The sequence below is a fragment of the Arachis duranensis genome, chromosome 10 (assembly GCF_000817695.3).
Source record: "Arachis duranensis cultivar V14167 chromosome 10, aradu.V14167.gnm2.J7QH, whole genome shotgun sequence".
In the NCBI taxonomy this organism is placed as follows: domain Eukaryota; kingdom Viridiplantae; phylum Streptophyta; class Magnoliopsida; order Fabales; family Fabaceae; genus Arachis; species Arachis duranensis.
In genome coordinates, this window is record NC_029781.3 from 55,471,566 (window position 1) to 55,477,143 (window position 5,578).

General features: G+C 34.3%; 2 long non-coding RNA genes across 3 annotated transcripts; both read left to right on the forward strand.

Annotated features, from left to right (window-relative positions):
* The first annotated feature begins 2,723 nt into the window (after positions 1 to 2,723).
* On the forward strand, positions 2,724 to 3,967 carry LOC107469897 (uncharacterized). Of its 2 annotated transcripts, none has more exons than XR_001588265.3 (3): positions 2,724 to 2,750; positions 3,073 to 3,166; positions 3,797 to 3,967. It is a non-coding gene; the product is annotated as an uncharacterized LOC107469897 (long non-coding RNA). The 2 variants fall into 2 exon arrangements; XR_001588266.3 differs by lacking the exon at positions 2,724 to 2,750 and adding an exon at positions 2,914 to 2,934.
* A 136-nt stretch (positions 3,968 to 4,103) lies between these two features.
* On the forward strand, positions 4,104 to 5,145 carry LOC127742545 (uncharacterized). Its single transcript, XR_008003891.1, has 2 exons — positions 4,104 to 4,196; positions 4,893 to 5,145. It is a non-coding gene; the product is annotated as an uncharacterized LOC127742545 (long non-coding RNA).
* Positions 5,146 to 5,578: the final 433 nt, after the last annotated feature.

Below are 5,578 nucleotides of genomic sequence, written 5' to 3' on the forward strand. Positions count from 1 at the left end.
ATCTTGGTTAGATGTATGAGAAACTAAGGATTTCGTGGAATTCAATGATACGAATGCACTCTTGTCTAAGCTAGAACTTTCTAGATCTCCCTCACAAGTGTGTTTATTACTTTCAGTTTCTTTGTCACTCATTGACTCCTCTCTTTCACTATTCTCATCTTTTCTCTCAAAACTCTCGCTTTCAAACAAACATGGATTCTTTTCACTCAAACACTCACTGTCTTTTTCAATTTCTTTTCTCTCATAGTTTTCAAATTGCTCATATCCCAAGGACTCAGTTGAGAAATTCTTCATGTTTGAATCTTCCAAGAATACAACCATCTACAGCATACTCAACAGATTCTTCCATCTCTAACTTTGAAGAAGAATGAAAGATAATTGTAGAAGAAATTCTCTTGTTTTGGCGATCTCTCATTTGTTACACCTGCTCCCAGCCAATGGCCAATTTGACCAAATCCTCCATGGTTGCGTAACGGTAACGTTGGACTGTATCTGCAAGTTCTTCATGTAATCCAAACAAAAACCGTTCCATAAGAACCTCATGACTCCTTTTAATATTAGCTTTGCCCATTAAATATAAAAATTCTGTGGTATTCCATTACTGATTGTGAACCTTGTTGCAACTTACAAAATCTTCCAAAAAATTCATTGTGATATGATGATGGCACAACTTGATTCCTCATGTGGTATGATGATAGCACAAACTGCCTCCTCATGATTTTCTTCATTTTCTCCTAGCTGTAAATTGGGCTCTTTCCGTACCGTCTTCTAGATCTTCCTAATTCAGTCCACCATATACGGATAGCATTGGAAAAATTGGCTTGTACCAGTTGAACCTTCTTTTCCTCTGAAAGGACGCAATTTGCAAAAATCGATTCTACCTTCCTTTCCCATCTGAAATACGCTTCAGGATCATTCCTCCCTTTGAATGCAGGGATTTAAAACTGAGAACTCTTTTTCGCATATGAGCTTCCTTCATCATCACTATCGTAATACTCAATCATTTTTTTATTATTTTTTTTATATTTTTTTCAGACACTGACTTAAAGATAGGATAAATGCAAAAATAAAATTAAAAAGGAATTTTTTTCCTTTTTTTTACTCTAACGTTTTTTTTTACTCTAACGTGAATTTACAAATATTAAAGAAAAAAAACAAAGAGACTAAACAAGACCCAGGGAACGTGTAGATAAATAAGAATTTACCTACGACCTGTAACTGATACCAGATGATAAGGAAAAACAACAACAAGATAGATAAATGGGGTTTTTCCTACTAGACCTCTAAGAAACTTGTTCTTAGCAACCTAGGTCACCGGAAGGGGCTCCCTACTAGGCCTTCAAAGAACCTGTCCTTGACAACCTAGATCAGAGGGATGAAAATTGAATCACTCAATTTTCTCCATGCAACAAGCGAAGCAAATCACTCACCTCACTTAATCACACAATAAAAAACGTGCATAAAGCACTAAGGAAATTTTATTCATCAAAAGTTATGTAAATTGTCTCACCAAAGGTGTTTAAATAGGCACCTATAAAACTAACTAAAAGATAAGATAACTAATTTAAATCAGATTTGATCTTACTGGATTAGATCAGATTTGATTTAAATTTTAAAATCCTAAATATATGATAACTAATTTAAATCAGATTTGATCTTATTAGATTAGATCAGATTTGATTTAAATTTAAAATCCCTAAAAATACTACTAAGCAAATCAGAAGTAATTCAAATCTTCTAACAAACTCTAACAACAAAACAAACTAACATAAATGCCTAAAAATTCGAAAATTAATAATAAATTATGCCTCCCATTGAATTTGAAAAGTATTATTAGGCTTCTTGCTGTCCTGACTTAGCCCAATGGGCTTTATGAGTTGTCGCCCTTTCAGCACCACTGTTTTTGAGACGGACTCTTGGTCTTCTTGATATCCAAGACTGGCATGGTACAATTCTTCCAGTATTCAGATCCTTGAATATAACAAGGTTACCATTCCGTCCCTTAGCTCTAAGATGACGAAAATACCCTCCTAACCACGTATCATCTATGGTCACGATTTTTTAAAAAAGGGTGACCTAAAAGGATTTATGGTCACGGTTTTGGGGGTGACCTAAAGAGATCTATGGTCACGGTTTTGGGAGTGATCTAAAGGTATCTATAGTCACGATTTTAGGGAATGACCTAAAAGAGTCTATGGTCACGGTTATTGGAAGTGGCCTAAAGTGGTCTATGTATAATCACAATTTTTTTATATTTTTTTTTTAATTTCATCCCCAAAACGACGTCGTTTTTCCTCTCTCAAAATCTCTATTTTTTCATTTTTTTATTATCCCTCCCCGAAACGTGATCGTTTCCCCATTCTTCCCAAAATCCTCCTCCCTCCCAAAATTCTCATTCCCTCGTAACTTAGAAAAAAAAAAGATAACCCTAGCCCGTTTCCTCCTCCTTCTTCTTCTTCTTCTTCTTCTTCTTCTTCCGAGCTCACTTTCCTTCCTCCCAGCCCCCACCATCGCCGAAGGCAGAAACTCCCACTCTATTCACTGCGTATCTCAACTCACTCTCTCTTCACTGTGTACGCCGTGGCTGCTTCTTTGCTCCTGGTCGTGGGTCGTCGTTGCTCCGCTCCTTGCTGTGGGTCGTCGCGGCTTCTTTGCCTCCTCACCAGGCTTGTTGTTGCTTCCCTTCTTTTGCGTCGTTGCTGTTGCTTCCCTGCTTCATTGCTGGGTGGTCTCTGCTCCTCTGATTTTAGGTAACTTTTTTTCCAATTAATTTTTAAGATTCTTATCAAAAGGAGCTTTGCAAGAAGGAATTGAAAAGGGTAATTCTTGACTCTTTTCTCATTTTTTTCAATATGTACCCTAATTAGTTGAAAAACTATAATGCAAGTAGCCGCTGTACAAATCGAAGGGAAAGTCATGATGATAGACATAGGGGTATTTCTTTCTAACCCTAGTAGCTGCTTCAATGAAACCCAGCTTTATCTACTGAGATTTTTGTTATTACGAAGTTCTTGCTTACTTATTTATTTTAATTTAGTTATAATTATTTGTTCTTTTGTTTTTGCTTAACAGAATAAGAAGGAAAGGAAGAAGGTGAGGGAAGTGGAAATTCTTAAGAAAGATCCTGAACAGCTGAAGAAACAGATTGAGAACTTGGAAATGATGAGTATGTCAAGTCTTGTTTCTCACACCACTTTCTTTTATTTATTCATTGTTGTTGTTATTGTTTTATTATTATTGTTATTGTTGTCATCATGAAAGTATTAATTGATCATGTGTTTTTCTATAGAATGCATGAATCTCTTAGCATGTGGAATAGTGAAAACCAATTTGTAGTGACTTGCAATATCTGCTTAGTGCCGAAAATTGAGATTTCTTCAAGAATCATGATCATCTTCTGATAATTAGAACTAGTTAACAGGATAAGATTTACATGAAGTTAAAGAAAATAGAGGTCAGTAAGTTTGTGAGGATAAATTCTTTCAGATTGCCTCCAAATTAGTGGTTATCTTGGGAACATTGTTTGATTCTCAATGGAGGAATTATGTTCACTTGTATATAACTGCACACAATTATTTCCTTTTTATGAAAAACAATAATGGAGAACATATATCTGTGATAGTTGAGCTCTGGCACTCTGAGGCCAATTTCCAAGTTGATTTTTCTCTGACCTTAATTAAATTTACACTCAGAAGTCACTCCACACAGTTGTATGCTAATCTTTTTTATAAATAGTTTCTGTAAATTATTACTTATTATGATGTATTGATTTAAAACCGATTTCTTTCTTAACTAGGAATATGAAGATAAAATGAAGGAGAAGGGTGAGACCCTGTTATGTTCAGGTGAGGGATTTCTCCATTGCTTAAAAGCAACATTTTAACCCACTTTTTTCGTTGTTAGTTTATACATTCTAGAATGCCTTTTCGGCATAAGATGAACATTACAAGAGAAAGCATAATGCTGGGGGGCTAATTCTTCATATAGATTTCGTCGCATCCTTCTGTTTTTTTTTTCTTCTTTCTTTTTAAATTTGTTAACACTTTGTTGGGGGGTCAAAACACATTAGTGTCACTTTGTGCTTTGCATTCCTGGAACCTTGAATGTAATAAAATCGAAGAGGGCATGAAAAGTAAAGACTTTCACCAAAGGCTTGGAATTCTTCAAGATAGTAGCTGACCTTGCTGAAAGTGAAGGTATCATTCTCTGTTCTCTTTTTCTAGCCCTTTTCCTTTAATTAATCGAAGTCTTTAGCTTCAATGGTTGTGTTGTATTGGTTAAGTATATTCGATTTTCTTCTGAGTAGAAAATTGGTTAAATTGAATATATTTTATTATTTATTATATTTGCAAGTTTTCTATATTTTTAGGTGTTAAAGAAAATAATCCGAGCGATGTATAGGGAAGTAAGCAATTATTCGTTGGGAGTTAAGTCTGCACCTTAGAAATTGCATGAGGTTTTGATCAATTTGAACTTGTACTTAGCTAATACGTGATTAGTTATCTGAGAAATGTTAAAACTGTGGACTCATGGACATGTTACTGCAACATTAACAATTGTGTTCGAGTTTTCCCTTGAACATGTATTAAATTCTTGGTCTTTTATTGTAAGCATAACTGAGTATAATTTAACACTATCTCTATCTTGATATATATTTTATTAACAACTATAAACGTTCTTATATAGTCTTAATTAATTAGTTCACAAAAATCAAACGTGCATTGAATCTGCTGTCCGCTTCAAAGTCAAACAAAGCGATCAACTGTTTCAGATTTTCCAGATCTTGTGTGTCCAATACTCTAATGTGTTTCTGTGTTTTTTTAATGTAATTTGTCATGTTCTAACTAATTTCTAATAAATTATTCAATTGTTCAATTTTTTTTGGGTTTCAGGTGAAAAACATTACAAGATGAGCGAACAAATTAGAGAAGAATTTTTTTTGGTTTTCAAAGGATGAGAAGAATATGTACTATATTAGAGAATATTTTTGCTTTCACAGTATAATATTTTGATGTCTTTTGTAATTTTTTTAATAGCTTCTACCTGGTATTACATGTAATGGATAAATTATACCATATTTTGATTTGTCTTGTTTGGATTAAAAACATATATAGTTTATAATGTAAATTTTATGATTTAGATTTATTGAATTTCATCTTTTTAGACTTATTTTGTGATTATCATAATTTTGGGATCTAATTATGCTTTAAAAAAATAAATCTAAAAAAAAGAATAAATTATAATCATGGTTTTAAAATGGGGTGACTATAGATAAGGCTATAGTCACGGCAAAAAACCGTGACCATAGATAGGGCTATGGTCACGGTTTTAAGGAGGGTGACCTATGGCCACGGTGAAAAACTGTGACCATAGATAGGGCTATGGTTACGGTTTTAAGGAGGGGTGACCATAGAGGCTATGGTTACAGTGAAAAACCGTGACCATAGATAGGCTATGGTCACAGTTTTAAGGAGGGTGACCATAGAGTCTATGGCCACGGTGAAAAACCGTGACCATAGATAGGGCTATGGTCACGGTTTTAGGTGGGGTGACCATAGAGTCTATAGCCACGGTGAAA